Source organism: Dasypus novemcinctus, chromosome 2 (genome assembly GCF_030445035.2).
Source record: "Dasypus novemcinctus isolate mDasNov1 chromosome 2, mDasNov1.1.hap2, whole genome shotgun sequence".
Lineage (NCBI taxonomy): Eukaryota > Metazoa > Chordata > Mammalia > Cingulata > Dasypodidae > Dasypus > Dasypus novemcinctus.
In genome coordinates this window covers 97,449,064-97,469,037 of record NC_080674.1, presented here as the reverse complement: position 1 = coordinate 97,469,037, position 19,974 = coordinate 97,449,064, and the positions used below count along the sequence as shown (strand labels likewise).

The following is a 19,974-nucleotide window of genomic DNA, read 5'->3' as shown; positions in this document are numbered from 1 at the left end:
CTTTTTATGGCTGAATAATATTCCATTTTATGTATATACCACATTTGATTTATCCATTAATTGGTTGATGGACGTTTGGGTTGTTTCCTGCTTTTGGCAATTATAAATACTACCACTATGAACAGCAGTGTGCAAACATCTGTTTGAGTCCCTGCTTTCAATTCTTTTGGGTTCATATTACAAAATTGTTGGGTCACATGGTAGCTCTATACTTGACTCTATGAGGAACCTCCAAACTGTCTTCCACAGTAGCTGTACCATTTTACATTGCCACCAGCAGTGAATGAGTGTTGCTATTTCTCTGCATACTCTTCAATACTTATTTTCCTTTTTTTTTTTTAAGCAGCCAAACTAATAAGTGAGAAACAGTTTCTCACTGTGGTTTTGTTTGCATTGATATCTAATGATGTTGAGATCTTTTCATGTGCTTTCTGGCCATTTGTATATCTTCTTTGGAGGGATGCCTATTCAAGTCTTTTGCCCATTTTAAAAATTGTGTTGTCTTTTTCATTAAGTTGAATAGAATTCTTTATATATTCTAGATATTAACCTTTATTGGTTATGTGATTCTAAATATTTTCTCCCATTGTATGTGCAGGTTGTCATTTTACTTTCATGTTAAAGTCCTTTGAAGTAAAAAAGTTTGTAATTCTGATGGGTTCCCATTTATCTCTCTCTTCCTCCCCCCCCCCCCCCCCCTTTAGTTGCTTGTGCTTTAGGTATAAAGTCTAAGAAGCCATTTCCTGACACAAGGTCCTGGACATGTTTGCCTGAGTTTGATAGTTCTGACTCTTATATTTAAGTCTTTGATCCATTTTGAGCTGATTGTTTTATAAAGTATGAGGCAAGGGATGTCCTTTGGTTTTGGAAATTGGGATCCAGTTTTCCCAACACCATTTGTTGAGGAGAATATTCTTTCCCAATTGAGTGGTCTTTGCCCATTTGTCAAAGTCAGTTGGCCATAAATGTGAGGGTTGATTTCTGAGCTCTCAATTTGATTCCATTCATCTGCATGTCTGTCCCTGTGCCAGTATCATGCTATTTTGATTAATGTGGGTTTCTGATAGTTTTAAAATTGAGAAGTGAGGGTCCTCCAACTTCATTCCTCTTTTTTTTATTCATTTACCCTTCCATATAAATTTTATTAGTGGATTTTCCATTTCTGCAAAGAAGACTTGGAATTTTGATTAGAATAACATTGACTCTATAAACTGCTTTGGGTAGGAATGGCATCTTAATGATATTTAGTCTTCCAATCCATGAACATGGAATGTCCTCCCATTTATTTAGGTCTTCTGTGATTTATTGTAGCAATGTTTTGTACCTTTCAGTGTACAAACCCTTTGCATCCTTAGTTAGATTTATTCCTAGATTGATTCTTTTAGTTGCTATTGTAAATGGAATTCTTTCTTAATTACCACTTCTGATTGTTCATTACTTGTGTATATAAAAATACTGATTTTTGCATGGTGCCACTTTGCTGAATTTGTTTATTAGTTCTGGGAGGTTTGCTGTGGATTTTCAGGCTTTTCTTTGTATAGGATTATGTCATCTGCAAAATAGGGAAAGTTTTTTTTAAAATTATTTATTTATTTATTTATTTATTTATTTATTTATTTATTTCTCTCTCCTTCCCCACCTCCCCACCTCAGTTGTCTGTTCTCTGTGTCTATTTGCTGCATCTTCTTTGTCCGCTTCTGTTGTTGACTGCAGCACGGGAATCTGTGTTTCTTTTTGTTGCATCATCTTGTGTCAGCTCTCCGTGTGGGCGGTGCCATTCTTGGGCAGGCTGCACTTTCTTTCACACTGGGCAGCTCTCCTTACGGGGTGCACTCCTTGAGCGTGGGGCTCCCCTACGCAGGGGACACCCCTGCGTGGCAGGGCACTCCTTGTGCACATCAGCACTGCGCATGGGCAAGCTCCACACGGGTCAAGGATGCCCGGGGTTTGAACCGCGGACTTCCCATATGGTAGACGGATGCCCTAACCACTGGGCCAAGTCCGCCGCCTAGGGAAAGTTTTACTTCTGTCTTTCCAATTTGGATGCCTTTTATTTCTTTTTCTTGCCTAATTGCTCTGGCAAGAACTTCCAGTACAGTGTTGAATAACAGTGATGACAATGGGCATCCTTGTCTTATTCCTGATCTTAGAGGGAAAGATTTCATTCTCTCACCATTAAGCATCATGTTAACTGTCAGCTTTTCATATATATCCTTTATTATGTTGAGGAAGGCTCTTCTATTTCTAGTATTTCAAGTATTTTGATCAAGAAGGGGTGCTGGATTTTGTCAAATGCCTTTTCTGCATCAGTTGAGATGAACATGTTTTTTTTCTCCTTCATTCTGTTAATGAGTGTATTGCATTAATTGATTTCCTTATGTTGAACCAACCTTGCATACCGGGGATAAATCCTACTTGATCATGGTTTACTATGCCATTGGATTCTATTTGCTAATATTTTGTTGAGGATTTTTACATCTATATTCATAGGAAATATTGGTCTGTAATTTTCTTTCCTTGTGATATCTTTATCTGGCTTTGATATGAGGGTGATGTTGGCCTCATAGCATGAATTAAGGAGTGTTCCCTCTTAAATGATTTGGAAGAGTTTGAGGAGAATTGGAGTTAAGCCTTCTTGGAATGTTTGTAGAATTCTCCCGTGAAGTCATATGGTCCTAAACTTTTCTTTGTTGGGAGGATTTGATGACTGATTCAGTCTCTTTACTAGTAATTGGTTTGTTGAGATTTTCATTTCTTCTTGTGTCAAAGTAGGTAGTTTGTGTGTTTCTAAGAATTTGTCTGTTTCATTGAGGTTTTCTAATTTATCTCTGTACATTTGTTTGTAATATCTTCTTATATTCTTTTTTTTTTCATTTCAGTGGGGTCAGTAGTAATGTACTCCTTATTTATCGTTTTCATTATTTTTATCCTCTTTCTTTTGTTCTTTGTCACTCTAAAGGTGTGTCAATTTTATTGATTTTTTCCCCCCAAAGAACCAACTTTTGCTTTCATTGATTCTCCCTATTGTTTTTTTTCTATTTCATTTATCCCCAATCTAATCTTTATTTCTTTCTTTATGCTAACTTTGGTTTTAATATGCTCTTTTTTCTAGTTCTTCCAGTTTTCAAATCAGAAGCATAATCTGAAATCTTCTATTTTTTAATTATAAGCATTTAGAGCTATAAATTTCTCCTCAACACTGCCTTCACTGTGTCCTATGAATTTTGGTATGTTGTATTTTCATTTTCATTCATGTTATTTCTTCTTTAACCTGGTAATAGTTTAAGAGTATGTAGTTTAATTTCTACATGTTTGTGAATTTTCCATTTCTCCTTCTGTATTGACTCTGAGCCTAATTCCTTTGTGGTTAAAGAATATACATTTTATGATGTCAATATTTTTTAGTTTCTTGAGACTTGTAACCTAACATATAGTCTGTCCTGGAGAATGATCCATATGCACTTAAGAAGAATGTGTATTCTCTTTTTTGTTGGGTGACAGTTCTATATATTTCTCTTAGTTTAGTTGGTTTAGTTATTATTCAAGACTTGTATTTCCTTATTGATCTTCTGAGTAGATGTTCTATCCATTATTGAAAGTGATATATTAAATTCTCCTATTAATGTAGAACCATCTGTTTCTCGCTTCAAATCTATAGTATTTGCTCCATATATTTTGGACCTCTGCTGTTACGTGCATATATATCTATAATGATACATCTTCCTGTTGAATTGTCCCCTTTGTCAGTATATAAAGACAGTCTTTGTCCCTCATAACTCTTTTTGACTTAAAGTCTATTTTATCTGATATTAATATGGCCACCCCAGCTCTCCTTTGGTTACTACTTGCATGGCAAATTTTCCCATCCTTTCACTTTCACCCTACTTGTATCTTTGAATTTACAATGAGTCTGTTGAAGATAGCATCATATTGTTGGGTCATGCTTTTTTAATCTATTCTGCCAATCTCTGCCTTTTGACTGGAGAGGTTAATCCATTTACATTTAAAGTCTCTACTGATTATCCAGGCTATTCTTTTGCCATTTTGCCATTTAGCCTTTGTAAGTCTTGTTCCATTTTTGTCCCTCAATTCTTCCATGATGCCTACTTTTGATTTGACGTTTTGTGTTGTCCCATATTGAGTGCCTTCTCATTTCTATCAGGATATATTCATTTATTTTTCTTGTGATTACCATGGGGTTAACATTTAACATCCTAAATATATAACAATCCTATTTGGTATGATATCAACTTAACCTCAATAGCATGTATGTATATTTTCCTATACCCTTCTGCCTCCCCACCCCCCTTTTCAGTACTTGTTACCATTTATACATTTATATCTTTGTACATTGAATGTCCACAACCATGATTCATCATTACGTTTATTGTTTTTAAGAAAACAGACTTTATTGCTCAGAATTTAAAAATATAAGTATTAAACTGAGATAAGGTTATCAACAAACTAATTTTCTCCATTTGCTTATATTCTTCTATTTTCTTGGCCAATTCATTTTTCCTTCCCAAGATGGTTGCATGCCACATTTGAGGCTAAGAAGAATTTCTGAATACCACGGCTATGGACCTGAACATTGATCTACAGCTACCTATATGTTGTAATTTTAGGTACCTCTTATAGTTGTTGTTTTTTTTTTTTTTCAGCCATCTTTTTTTGGGAAAACATTTAGCATTATGATCTTCATACTTCTTTAAAATTCAGGCTTTGTTGTATCTTCCTCTCTCGGCTGTCCAGAGCAAAAACCATCATTACTTTTATACATTTTCATTTTAGCACCTATAGGAAGTATGAAGCAGACATACATGCCAAACAATACACTACAATAATACTGGCATTTATAATTACCCAAATGGTTACCTTTACTACAGGTTTTTACTTCTTTGTGCTGCTTTGAGTCACTGTCTAGGGTCTTTTATTTTCAGGCTGAAGAATGTCCTTAAACATTACTTGTAGGGCAGGTCTAGTGGTGATGAACTCCTTCTGTATATCTGAAAATGTCTTAATTTCTCCCTCATTTTTGAAAGTCTCAACAGGTTGTAAAATTCTAGGTTGGCAGTTGTTTTTCCTTCAGCACTTTAAATAACCCACTGTCTTCCTGCCTCCATGGTTTCTGATGAGAAACTCAACCTAACTGGGCTCCTTTGTACATAACATGTTGCTGTCCTCTTGCAGCTTTCAGAAATCTCTCTTTGTCCTTTATGTTTGATAGGGTGATCAGTATTTGATGGGGAGTATTTTTCTTCATGTTTATCCTGTTTGGTGTTCACTGGACTTCTTTGATGTGCATATTTACATCTTTTCCTAAGTTTGGGAAGTTCTCTTTTATTTCTTCTTTGTATATTCCTTCCGCCCCTTTCTCTCTTTCTTCTCCTTCTGGGATTCACATAATGCATATGTTGGCACACTTCATGATGCCCCAAAGATGCCTAAGGCTATTTTCACTTTTCATAACTCTTTTATGTTTGTGCTCCTTGGCCTGATTCATTTCAAGTGTTTTGTCTTCGCTTTCACTGAGTCTTTTCTCTGACAGCTCCAGTCTGCTCTTGAAACCCTCCTGGACATTTTTCATTTCAGTTATTGTGGTCTTCAACTCCGGTAGTTCTGTTTGGTTCCTTTTTAAATTTTCTTTCTCTTTACTAAGATTCTCATATTGCTCATCCACTGTTTTCCTGATATCCTTTACTTCTTTCTCTGTATTTTCTTTCATTTCCTTGAGCATTTTTAAGATCATTTTTTAAAAAGGCTTTGATTGGTATGTCCACACTCTTGTCATCTTCATTAGTGTTTTCTGTATTTTCATCCTCTTCCTTCATATGGGCTATCACTTCCTCTATCTTTGTTTGAATTGTACTCTTTTGTTGCCCACAGTACATTTTAATATTTTAAAATGTTAACTCTGGGATTTATTCCCAGAGATGTCTGTTTCTTGATTTTGTAACCAGCTGTTGATAAAACAGATTTTCTTTAGTTTCAGTCCTCCTACCAGAAAGGTCTGCCCAAGGCGAATGCAGTGTGCGTGGTTCTCCCTGTCTTTCTGGGCCTGGGTCTTGTCCTGGGATATTGCTCATTAGTTGTTTTTGAACTCTTCTTTTAATAGCGGACAGGAGACAGATCTCCCTCTCCAAGGTGTTTAAAGCTAATAGGCCCTTGCCCCAGATTGTCCACCTCTCTAGTGTTTTATACTGCCTTCATTGACTCATGCTGCTTTTGTCTGGAGAGCATATTCTGTGAGGAGGGACATCTCAGAGAGTACCTTCCCAAGCCAGTCTTTCCCAGCCAAAACAAGGCCAGCTACCCACGCAGGGACGCAGACTGGCTCCCAGATTCCCTGGGGAGATGTTCAGGAGGGGCGCCAAGGGCTTCTTCCATGGCTCCTCAAAGCTGAGCTGTCTTGGCCTGCCCAGCAAATGTAGCCCTTCAAGTGACTGTCCCCAACAGCCCTGAGGAAGTGCAGTGTCTTTAAGTATCTTCTACCCTGGCCTTTGTCCAGGGTGGGTTGAAACAATGCCTGCCCTCAGAGCCAGCCCCCAGCTATCTAAAGTCACTAATCAAAAGCCATGATCAGATCCTTTTAAGGTTCACAAGCATGATGAATGGGTATTCATGCATTTATGTGATCTGCCTCCCTCAGACTTGTTACGACATCAGTACATTACCCATCTGACATGGAAAAAAAAAAAGCCATAATCAGTATTCTGCTGTGCCCACCCCTGTTCATGGGGAAGGAGATTTTTTTACAAACTTTTCTGTCACTTCCAGTCTGACCCGGGGCTGGACGCTGTGAAGGGGGAGTGCAGATAGATCCCAGTAGCCACCACCTGGGGAGAGCAATTTACTAGTACCATATTTGTCAGTCTCTTTCTCCCATTTATCTCTGGATGCTGAACAGTGTTCTTCTGGCCTCCAGAGTTTCAAAATAGTTGTTTCAGATAGTTCCTGCCTTTTTAATTGTTGTTTCGGTGGAAGGACTGCTCCCTTTTCCACCATCTTTCCACCTCATGCATTTTGGAAGCAAAGAAGCTGCAAATGGCCAGTTTGCTAAAGGGCTGCATTCAGCCTGTTGGTGGCATTTTAAAATAACCTTCAAAAACCAGATCTCACGGAAAAATGTGGATTTTGAGCTAGCGACATTGGGGCTGAGTGGCCACATAGCCTTAATCAGCAGGTGCTGAGTTGTGGATGCCCCCACCATGGGGCTTGCGCTCTCACTCAGCCTCGTGAATAGAGGCACTTGAGTTTGTAACCCTGATAGCTCCTTGTTGGCACCTGCCATAAAGCATTTTTCATGTTCTGCTTGATCTCATCTCACCTTCCTGAGGCTTCAAGTTTCCTCCTTTATTTCTGTCACCTCTGCTGGTGTTTTCTCTCTCCCTTGCATGTAATCAGAACTTGGTATATCATAGACCCTCAATTATTTTTTGTTGCATTGAATATGAGTAAATTTGTAGGTTTGCTAATAAGCCAACATTAGATACTTCTCTGGATACTACTTTGGGTTAATTTTAGTATGGCCAATTCTTAATCCCATTTATAGAAAATAGTAGAAGTGACAAACCAGTGAATAATTCCCCTGTTGTTGTTTTTGGTTTTTTTACATTGGGTTATTTTAACATTTTCATTAGATGTTTGTTCTTGATTGTTTGGCTTTGGTAAATGATAAAATCATTTGCTTTCCTTGTGAAGTCTTCCCTGCTTCCACTAGTTAGCCATCTTCCTGCCTTTTCTTTTTTTAATTTATTTCTCTACCCTTCTACCCCCACCCCAGTTGTCTGCTTTCTGTGTCCACTTGCTACGTGTCCTTCTGTGACCGCTTCCATCCTTATCAGCGGCACTGGGAATCTGTGTTCCTTTTTGCTGTGTCATCTTGTTGTTTCAGCTCCCCGTGTGTGCAGCGCCATTCTTGGGCAGGCTGCACTTTCTTTCACGCTGGGCAGCTCTCCTTACGGGAGGCACTCCCTGCGCGTGGGGCTCCCCTATGTGGGGACACCCCTGCATGGCAGGGCACTCCTTGAGCGCATCAGCACTGCGTATGGGCCAGCTCCACACGGGTCAAGGAGGCCTGGGGTTTGAACCACGGACCTCCAATGTGGTAGGTGGACACCCTATCCATTGGGCCAAGTCTGCTTCCCCTTCCTGCCTTTTCATGTCCCTATTATAGAACTTATCAGACAATACCTAAAGATTTCTCTACTGCCCTGTTCCCCTTATGAGCAGGTACCGTGTGTTATTCATCTTCACATCTCTCACATTCACCATACTGTCTGGCAGGTAATAGATGTCCAATATGGTTTCAACGACTCAACAACACACACAATAGGTAGAAAGCTTATATATGTTGAAATTCCTTTAGTCTGACATGAAGGGTCATTGACATTTCTTCAGTTAATCAATGGTATTGATGGTTTAATATAGTATTTTCCTTTATATTTCCTTTCAAAAGGTATATAACATTAAATTCTTAAGTACCAAAGTGATATTTTGATGTTGGTTTCTTGGAAAAACCCAACAGTCTTCAGAAGTTCCTTATTCTTTCTTCTTTTGAAGTAGATTTAACAGGCAATGATAGGGTTCATTAGTCTAATTCTTTCTGCCCCTGCCTTTGGAGGTAGGCTGTAAGATCCCAGGGAGGGTTTGTGTATTTGATCTCAGACTTTCAGCAGCCACAGTTCCTGGCTCAATTCAGATTTCATTGACCAAAACAAATGACAGCCATGGTTCTCTATTTACCTAGTATTATCAAACCCAAAAAGTGACAGACCAGTAGAAATACTTAAGTGTTTTTTCTTTTTAAATCCCCTCTTTTAAAATTTCTGCTGTTGGGCTATCACAGAAATGCTACAAAGTAATTTCTTCCTATCATTTTCTACTTTCCAGGGGTTTTACCCTAATATTGTAGTGGCCTAGTCACACTAGTAAATTAGGCAGCATACATGATGTCATTTAAACTTTCTGAAAATAAAATAAGGGCTAACATTTATGGAATTTGCTATGGGCCAAGCACTGAGATAAGTGTTTTAACTGGATCTTCACATTTGAGCCTTATGATGACATTAAGAAATAGGTATTTCTGTTAACCCTGATCTATATCTGAGGAAACTAAGGTTTAGTGAGCGTATTAGTTTCCTGTGGCTGCTGTAACAAATTACCACAAACCAGTGGCTTACAACAATAGAAATTTATTCTTTCATAGTCGTGGAGGCCAGAAGTTCAAAATTAAGGTGTCAGCAGACCATATTCCCTTCCTCCAAAGGTTCTGGAGTAGAATCCTTCTATAACTCTTCCAACTTTTGGCAGCTGCTGGAATTTCTTGGCTTTAGATGCCAAGGAATCTCCAGTCTTTGCCTCCGTCTTCATATCATCTTCTCCTCTCTATGCCTCTGTGTGTCCTTTTCTGTCTCTTATAAGGACATGCTGGATTTAGGGCCCACTCTAATCCTGTATGACCTCATCCCAATCCTTAATTACATCTGCAAAGACCCTGTTTCCAAATAAGATCTGAGGTTCTGGGTGGACATAAATTTGGGGTGGGAGACATTATTCAGTCCACTAGAGAGAGGTTAAGAAACACATAAAAAGTCACAGTTAATAAGTCACAGCGTGAGATTCAAATGCCAGTCACATGAGCATTTGCCCCTCTGCTTTTCCACTATTCTGCTCTCTCAAGTTGCCTTGCAGAAATTCCCTCCAAACAGTACTAGTTAATTTCGCTAGATGAAGTTCCTACCTTGATTGCACTGGCTGCTATTATTCAACTATTATTAAAGCACTGGAGAAGAAACTAGACACAAGTTAAATTAATTTTTAAGCAATGCACTTAGTACATTGGTGGAGTCTCCCAAAGAAGCTGTCAAGTCTGACTCCAAGAGCTTGAATGATCTTCCTTTTACCATCCAGGATTACTTTCATATTGAACTCCATCTTAAAATAACACCATGATTATTGGTACAAGTAGAAAGGACTAGAAGTAAAGCCATTTTAATTACAAAAGGCAGATACAGATGTTTGTTGGAAACCAAAGTGTCTCAGTGATTTGCCTTATACTTTGGTCTAAGCACAGAATTGCAGTTAGGAATGCATAAACTAAGGTTCCATGTTCACTATTTCCCTTTTTATTAATGTAAGATTTTGATTTATAAGAGTTACTGTATAAATATGTCTCCAGAAACCAAGTATTTTCTGTGAAAAATAAGACTCTAATTAATTTTCTTATCTGAAATCTCTCACATTATGTATGGATTTAAGATTAATATTGTACATCTCACATTTCAGCGAGGAAGGAGACAGTACCAAAGTGCTAAGCAGGTGCCCTTGATCCTTGAAGCTCTTGGCAGCTTCCCTACCAGCTTCCTCTGGCCTCCATTCTCCTTCATGTGGTTTTCCAGCTTTAGTCTAGCTAGCACATTGATTTCTCATCCTTTCGGAGTAACATGTGTTTCTGCATCCTGCATCCTCACCTGCTCCAGGAAGTCCTCTTTTATTAACCCCACCCACCTGATTAATCACACCTTTGCTCCAGGTGCCCTAGAATGAATGGGTTCTCAAGTATTTGAAGGTGTTTTCTTGTAGGGACTGTTGAGCTCTTCAAGGGCACACAAGTCCAGCATCTTTTCAAAGGCAATTGTTGTCTACACTCTGCGCACAGTGGGTACTCAGGAAATGTGGACTGACTGGTTATATAAACAGAAGTGGGGCCGCTCTCAGAATGAAGCCCTGAGTACTTTGCATAAAAATTGCTACAGTATCAGGTACAAAATCTCCATTCATTTTAAAATTATGAAATCAAACAGAGTTTCCTATCACTTACAAACACACCAGATTTACTGCCCAGAGGCAGCTTGTTCCCTGAGAAAACCTGACTCAGCATGTTTAAATTATTCCTTTTGATTCACTTAACGTTTGAATTTCCTCATTCGATGGCTTAAACTCGACTTTAATACTGCATGCACTCAAAACATTTGCATTTAATTGCAACAGTAGTATGTTTTTCTGTTGCCATCTGAAACATATTCATTATCAGTGTCAGGCTTACATGGAGAGAGTTTGGTTATTTATATCTAAAAAAATCAAATTCAACAAAGATAACTGAAGGCATATAAGTAGATTTTTCTACTTTTTATTGTAAGAATATGCAGCCTGTAGATACACAAATTCAAGTCCTTGGCAAATCATATTTTCAATGACTATGTCTAGAGATAAATGGATATGTGTAGAGAACGTTATTTTAAGAATAAGTCAACATGAATTTTATTTTTGTAATGTATATATACATATATTTCCAATATATGTATGATTCAAGAAAATATTGTCTAACAAGTAATTGCTGTAGCACTTCATATGAAGAGAATTGCACCTTGTAAAAATTTATTTAAACTATATTCAACCTTATCTGAGATTAAAGAATATTAAGATCCTGCTGTACCTTTTAGCTACAAGGTTGAAATTGAGGTTTGAGAGACCAGTGGCCTGGGCGTGCCCTCCCTAGATTAGCTCTTTTATTAAGACCAACACATCTTCCAATTGGAATACCATGCCACTGAGGACACATGTGAGGAAGTTCATTAACTTTTGTTATCTCAGAGCATGTATTTAAATTAATTTAAGAACAAAGTGTTCCCCTAGATCTACCAGTTGTTGTTGCAGTGGTTTTAATCAGAACCAGGAGGGTGTCTCAGCTCATGTCATGTGAATGAATGTTGATTTCATGAATCCTAGGCCCCATTGATCAAACCACATTCTTGTCTAATGTGTTTGTGAAACAGTAAAAGTTTCTCTCTTCAAAGGTGGAAGGTTGCCTATTTAGGATTGATGTATTTTGAAGATGGATAGTGACCTTTGAAAGGTATTCATAAATCACTTACAACTGACCTACAAATACAAAGTGAAATGGAGAGATGAAACAAATCTTTGCCAAATTTTAACCCTGATTTTCACTTTAAGTACCCAGATTCCCTTGGCCTAAATTATTGAGACACATCACTCCAATTTTCCTCCTCACTGATATGCAGATATATTGACATGAAGCTACTGCTGCTGTTGAAAAGATCACATGTGTTTTAACTAGTGAAAGATGACAGGCTGCTCAGAAGCCACACCTGGGAGTCATCTGTAGCTAAAAGATCAGAGTAACGGAATACTATTAAGGATTGGTGGACACAATCCTCAGGTATTTATTGAGCTTTGTGTTGTTCACAGAGCTGGGTGCAGAGGAGAGGAGATCTGAAAAAGCATAAGAACATTTACTGCTCTCATGTGCGTGATCAGAAAATCCAGGCATAATGGGCAGGGAAAAGAGGACAGCCAAACAAATCCAGGGTGAATCTCAGGCTCCAGATCTTTATCATTACTATAATTCAGACGGAGAGGGATGAATCTGGGCTGTAGTAGTCAAGGGAGGCTTTTTGTAGGTAATGGAATTTGAGCCAAGTCTTGAAGAATGGGTAAGAATTTCTAAAGTGGAGAGGAGGAAAGGACTCTCCAGGTAGGGAAAGCAGTCTCGGGACAGGCTGGGAAGCGTGACCTGTGTTTAGAGTTGTCACACTTGAACCTCCGGCTAGAATCCAGATTGCTGAGCAAGTCCAGGATATTGCACTTTGCACTGGACCCAGGAGCTCCAGTTTCGACAGTGGATGTGTTGCAAAGGGTTTTATTTCATAGTTCTTGAGCAGAGAAATGATATAAATGATGTTTAGGAGGAGTTGGAACATCCAGTCAAGAGGCTATTACCTCAATGTCAGATAATTGAGGTCTGGTCTAGATAATGCAGTAGGGATTGAGAAGGAAAAAAAGAAATGGTATTTTAGACACTTGTCAGAATAACCTAAGTGATCTAGAAAATGGGCATTATCCCTAAAGTTTTGGTATTATCAATGAGTTAAATTAGAATATGCTGTTTTAAGTGTAATGTACCTGCAGTTTGCTAAAAGTGCCACTAGATGGCAACAGTGTATTGTGTCTTTAGAGCAGCTGCTTCCCTCTCGGCAAATGGGGTTTAGCGAGTTTTGAGAATTAAGGTTCTTATTAAATCCAATGTGATTTCCTGTTAGTGAGATGCAGCTTTATAATGTATGTAACTAGTTATTAAAAGATAGAGGACAGTGAAATATTACTCAGTGGTAGTTATGTCAAACATAAGAACCTATGTTCCAAATTGGAGTCCTCTAAATAAAACTATAGGACTCCCTACTTTATTTCAGTTTTTCCTATTTAAGCTCACTCAGAATTTCATTACTAAGTATTCAGATAGTTGCTTCAGCACAAGTATCTTTGGTAATAAATGACCTCAAGCTATTTGGGTACTCAAAGATTGGGAAATTACATTACATTCAAATATCCAACCTGACTGCTCTAGATTTAGAGCCTATTTTTTCTGCTTAGCTACTTGTTCTAATATGTAGATAATACCCTTATCTGTTAGCACTTCTGCTACCGCCTGAAGCCCAATGAGAAGTAAATCTCATTCACACTGTGTCCTCACAATATTTTATCTGACTCTAAGCGTCATGAAGCTAGGGTCCGTGTCTCTTGTGCTTAGCACAGAGTAGGCCCTCAACGAGTTAATGAACTTTTTCTGCTAATGCAAAGAGTCCTTACCACTTGGTCTCAGTAAATTGATATAACTGCATAGTATTTTTTTTTCCAATCAGGCAATCAGAGCCTACCTTAATTACCTTTTGAGAATGACTCAAAAGAAGTTCTTTTTCTTGCAATATTTCATTAAAAATATACATGTATATTCAAGGGGCCTGGTACTGTGGTTTTAATCTTTCTAAATTACTTCAACTCGATTATGATTTTGGTTATGCTGATTTCTCAAGATTAACCTATATTTATATGGTCTCAAGTACCTGTATAAACGTGAGAACACATTTTACAATGGGACAGAATATTTGGATCTGGGAATGCAGTCCCATTGCCTCTTACAAATGATAGTAGTTGGGAAGCAGACTTGGCCCAGTGATTAGGGCATCCGTCTCCCACATGGGAGGTCCGCAGTTCAAACCCCGGGCCTCCTTGACCCGTGTGGAGCTGACCCATGCATAGCTCTAATGTGCGCAAGGAGTGCCCTGCCATGCAGGGGTGTCCCCACATAGGGGAGACCCATGCACAAGAAGTGTGCCCCGTAAGGAGAGCCACCCAGTGCGAAAGAAAGTTCAGCCTGCCCAGGAATGGTGCCTCACACACGAAGAGCTGACACGAGATGATGCAACAAAAAGAAACACAGATTCCCGTGCTGCTGACAACAACAGAAGCGGACAAAGAAGAACACGCAGTGAATGGACACAGAAAACAGACAACTGGGCGGGGGGAGGGGAGAGAAATAAATAAAACAAACAAATAAAAATGACAGTAGTAGTGGTGGTCATATGCTGAGTACTTGTTATATAATCTGTCCAACAACAAAGTTTTGTTAATTACATCTTATAGATAAAGAAGCTGAAGTTCAGAGAGGATAAGTTACATATACCAAGATACATAGTTAGCAAACCAAGGTCCAACCCCAGGCCTGCCTGGCTTTGTAGCTTGTTTAAGTCACTGGAATGCTATTCTTCTGGCTCTACTACTGTGTTGTATGTTCATGCTTGGAAATCCACTCTCAGCATAGTAAAACAGAAATGTATTTATTCAGACATACCTGTGGGGTTCTATACCTTATGCGTAAATCATAAATATTATTGAAAATATCTTTCAGTGTAGCAATTTTGGTGGGAATTAGCACCTAACAAGAGAAGTTCCCTTTAGTTCATCAGTAGTGTGGAAATTATTTATGATCTTCCTATGCTATAAGATATGCAACTGATTTGACCATTTCTATTTACCTCTTATCTAATATTAATATATACTATGTGCTCAATAATCCTGTAAATTAAAATAATTATCACTTAATTCAAAACAATGTAGACAAATACTTAAAAGTGTAAAAACTGATGTTATGAAACCCATACAACAACTAGTCTGAGTCTTTAAAATATTCTTGAAAATACATAGAAAAGAAAAGGCACATGTCTGATAAAATCTGGCGAGGAAATGGGCACCTCTATATTCTCCCAGTGGGAGAGTAAACTGGTACAATCTTTTTTGGAAGGCGATTTGGCAGTATGTCTCAAAATTACAAAAACACAGATCCTTTGGCCAAACAAATCTACATCCAGAAGTTTATCTGGCAGATACACTTACACATGTGTGACATGTTTTTTTATACAAGGCATTCTTCATTTCTATTTTTTTTTTGTAATAGCAAAAAAAATGGGGATGCACCTAAACATTTGTTAAAGGAAAACTGATGAAATCAATTGTTACATCTATTCGATGGACTACTATGGGATTGTAAGCATAAGGAAGCTTTTAAGCACTAACATGGAGCAATCCAAGATATATGTAAGTGGGGGAAAAGAGCATGACAGTGTTTGTAATATGCTACCATTTGTGCCTTAAGCAAACGAGAAAGGAAAGAAAATGAAATACACACATATTCAAGCACATTTACGTTTGCTTGACGATACATAGAATAATTTCTGGGTTTCAATTACGCATTTGGTGACATCAGTTGCTTCCAGAGAGGGAAGCAAATTAGCTGGGAGCTGGAGAGTAAAAAGGAGACTTTTCCATTCCTGTTTGAACATGTATTGCCTATTTTTAAAAACCCTTTTTAACTTTAAAAACTTTTTTTAAAAACCCAGCATTTCAAGTTCCTGACTTTTAGCCTGAGGATACTATTAATATGAGATGCATCTAAGACTTATGTCAGAGATGTTCTTTGCATCATTACTTATAATAATAAAACAGGGGGAAAATGAAATGTTTAACATTTGGAAATTAAAAGCACGCTGTGCATCTCCTTTGTTAAAGTGGAATTAATTTGTATGTTCAATATCAGGATTTAGGGATCAAGCCTGCCTTGTTCATTGACTCCTTGGCATCTAATAAAGTGTTAGACACATAGTAATCACACAACAATTACAGAAAGATTAATAAATAGGAAAGAGACTGGGAAGGATATACCCTAAAATGCTAACAATGTTTACCATAGATTTTTATTTACTTTTTAACTTCTATTCTTGCTTATTTGCATTTTCCAAGTTTCCACAATGAACATCTATTATTGTTATGATTAGAAAGAACTGTTATAAGATCACGTCCTAAAAAAATCTTATTTTGTCATGTCATGTCTATCTATAGAGGAATGAATGGCTATTTTAATGAGTACTAGTGGGTGTCTGAATATGCTTGCAGAAATTCTGGAAAGGATGGTAGGGATATGTAAGTGACAGCTGGTACATTTAGAGTATTAGAGGCACATGGAGGGGATAATTTAGATGCTGACTTTGATATCACTGTGCACTTATGAGACATAACAGAAATAGGATTGAGTTATTTGATTAAATAGAGTTATAGTAAGATCTTTCCTGTGTCATTAGACCTGATTTTTATTTTTTCCCAGCCTTTAACTACAGACAGGTCAAGTTTCTGATGCCCATTCAGTCATTTATATACACTGCAATCTTCTCGAAATTATTTAACCAGTGTAGGATGGTTAAGTAATTTCTCCATCTGCAAAATGGGGCAGGATTGCTTGAGGAGTATATTTCTGATGCAAGTGAAGAGTGCAGCAGGTTACCTGGTAAACTCTCAGAAGGTGGCATCTTTGCCTCCCTCCTCTCTCCCCTTCTCCCACATCCTTCACTGAGCCCTGGGTGTGAATGAAGGACCAAAAGTTGATTGAGAAATGGAGGAAGGGGCTAATTTTTTAATGAAACATTTTACTTAATCCTACTCATGCTACTTTAAGCTGAAGATCCTTCCATTTTATTGATTAGGGGAGGGAGTATAGCCTGGGTATCTGCAGCCATAGTTAGACCCCAATAATTAGCACCTGCAATGTGCTAATACAAAATACATGCATACACAGTCTGTGACCTCTAGAATTTGTTCTAAAGAAAGAGGAATGAAATCCTCTATTGATCGTTGCGGTGCCTGAGGATGCTGGAGAACTTATTACATTAGTTTGGGTTTTGGATGCTTGCCTAAAGCCACAAACCTTTTGAGGTCCACCTTCTAGCCCTGAGAAATTCCTTGTCACTCATGTAATTGCTGCAAATAAGATAAAGCAGGAATTTTAATGAAAAATTCTCTGTTCCTTCTTGTTCTGACTTCAACTGCATTAAAAAATCATTTTAAATACGAATTTTACATAATGACTTCCAATGTGTGTTTCAATTAATTTAATACTCTTTAAAACACTAGCTTGCTTAAATAATAAAGCAGATGAGAATGATCAAATTTGTCATATTTGGGATAGATAAAATACTCCTAATGTGCAAAATTCAATTTTAAATTTAAATGTAATGGGGATAAAATCTGAGCATGTAAAAACAATTTGATAAACCAAAACTTTTACCTGAATGTTTTAACTAATTTTTTAGACATCTAAAAGCCAATTATATTTTTCAATCAAGCTACTAGGTATTAAGAAATAGATAAACCTTAAGATGAATGAAGATTTTATCCTAGCAGAGTAAAATCACAGCAATCAGCATTGTGAAAGAACAGTGCCTACAAGTGGATCCTTTAGAGGACATCATACCTTATAATATTTCTTAAACTCATGTTTCTTAAATGCAGTCTCTGAGAATTAACTTCTCCACCAGCCTGATGAGACTCATAGGGATGTTTGCCACTAGGAGACTCTTCCACAAAGTGACATTGCCACCTGGCATCACTGATCTAACATTTTAAATTGAATATTGCCCATTATCTCTGCTAAGGTAAAAAGTTTAATGCCCATTTATGAAAGCAAAATATTTAAGTGGTTCTCAGAAAGGAAAACAAGAATGCAGAAATTATGACAATTTTGACATTTGGACTCATGAGCTGAATAAAAATTCTTGTTTTAAAATTAAATGTCCTCTAATACGCTGTCTTTGTTTCCTGCAGTTATCTGTCTGTCTGGAGAATGATACTTCTATTTGTAGTTCTGCATAGCAGCAGTTTGGCTCAGATAACATTTCTAATTCATAATACTGGTAGCTGAGCCAAAAAGTCACACAAACCAGAAGGTTCAAAATAATTTCTATCAACTCTACATAGTGTGTTTGAGAAAGAGCAGATTGTTGTAACTTTCATGCTTACAGTCAGGGCATAGTCATAAACAGACATGTAAAGGCTTGTGAGCATCTGACATCACAGAAACATTGGACATCAGGTGATGGTAGTGAGAGATAATAGTCATTGTAATCTATTATCTAAAACTCAGCAATGGTTACAGCAACAACAGTTACAATATTAAAGTGGAAATCAGTACATTTTAGTGAAATTATGATATACCAGGCAGTGGGCTAAACATTTTAGAAATTCAGGATTAATTTACCATAACCATATTGGACTCAAAATATGTAGTGATGTTACTAAGCTTTGCAAGAAAATACACCCAAAATAAATTTCTTCATCCTCCTGGAACATATACTTGAAGACAAGAACTGAAATTAAGATCACTCCCTCTTGTAGTGGCACTATTTCCATATTCCTAACTGTTGTAGTTTTTCATCTCACATTTTAAAGACAGGTTCTTGATTTTATGTTGGTCAAATTCTCCTGGAATTGGTGTGTGTGTATTTATTTGGCTAGAGTTGCAAAATTAACTGCGATTCAGAACTTGGTTATTGTTAATTTTTTGTAGAGGTTCCCAAATGGTGATAAGTATTTATTTCTGATTTCCTTCTCAAATACTGAGTAGTAGGAAGAATAGGAGGAATGGGTGTCAGTGGAGAGACCAGTGAGCTCTATAGACAGCTGGCAGAGGGATTGGTGAGATGCACAGTAAACTCCAACCTTTCACAGGGTAGACTTTAAAACTTGCATGTGGGTGGGATCACCAGTGGGGCAGGGCCATCTCTGTCAACAGCCCTTTCCAGCTAACATGGAAAACAATTCCTCCTCCTTATTCTTTGCTGAGATTGTCTCAAATAAGACTGGAGTAAGAGGTCCCACGCAGAACACACTTGAGAGATTTGAGGAACTGTGGCAAGGAAAACACACTTTACCAAAACTAGAACAGGTTCCAAGAACAGGAACCATTTCTTTTTCCTTTAATATGACCAGGTGAATGTGAATGGATCCAGAAGTCAGCAAAGAAATCCTTTGAGGCAGCAGGAAACAATTCCCTGCTAAACGATATAAATCTGGGGGCCATTCATACTTTAGAGACTGACCTTTCTGCCACTATGCCAGCATAATGAAAAGGATTTCAATTACCTGTGACCTGGCCAAGTTCTAGATTGCTTGGCCAAGGATATCTTTGTTCTCTTTAGAAATCAAAAGAACCAAGAATGAAAAGCAAGAATTGGTGAGGAAGAAAAAATGTGCCAGATTTTCTTGTTCCATTGTTACGGCTGCAGGATTTTGGTTTCGAGTCCAGCACCATGCTATCTGGCCTCAGTTCTGCTGGTGCAGAGACTAAAGAGGTAGCCTTCATTCAGAAGAAGGGTCTTTCCTTTCCATCAAGGAGGAAATCAGTCATTGAACACAGCAGTGGTTTAAACATTAAGTTAGGTGACGTCCTTTCATGTTATAGAAAAGGGGTTAAATAAGACTGGGTAGGCAAGATAGATACAATTTTTAATTAAAGCAGTGAAGGAGACTGAAACACAAATCACCAGTAAGTCGGGAGTGCATTTGTTTGCATAAATCACACTCGGGGTGCTCTTGTGACCCGACAGGGCCTTTGAGCAGACCTGAGTAGGACAAGGTATTTCCCAGGAAAAAGGCACCTGACACTGTCTTCACCATCCTCCTCCAGCAGGCTGTTCCTGCTCACTCTCAGCTAACGATTTTGCCTCCTGCCTCATTGAGAAAACAGAAGCAATTAGAAACGCCCACATTTTTACATATTTCCATCACCAAATCTAAGATCTACTTTCTGTGCACTGCTCTCTTACCTTCCCTCACATCACAGGGGAAAAG

At 37.9% G+C, this 19,974-nt stretch overlaps 1 protein-coding gene and 1 non-coding gene across 13 annotated transcripts in view; both read left to right on the top strand.

The window, feature by feature from the left end:
* The window catches only part of MCTP1 (multiple C2 and transmembrane domain containing 1), a 568,532-nt gene that overhangs the window by 522,952 nt on the left and 25,606 nt on the right, over positions 1-19,974 (top strand). The window lies entirely within an intron of this gene.
* LOC111767116 (small nucleolar RNA U13) lies at positions 6,584-6,684 on the top strand. The gene has a single exon (XR_002799009.1). It is a non-coding gene; the product is annotated as a small nucleolar RNA U13 (small nucleolar RNA).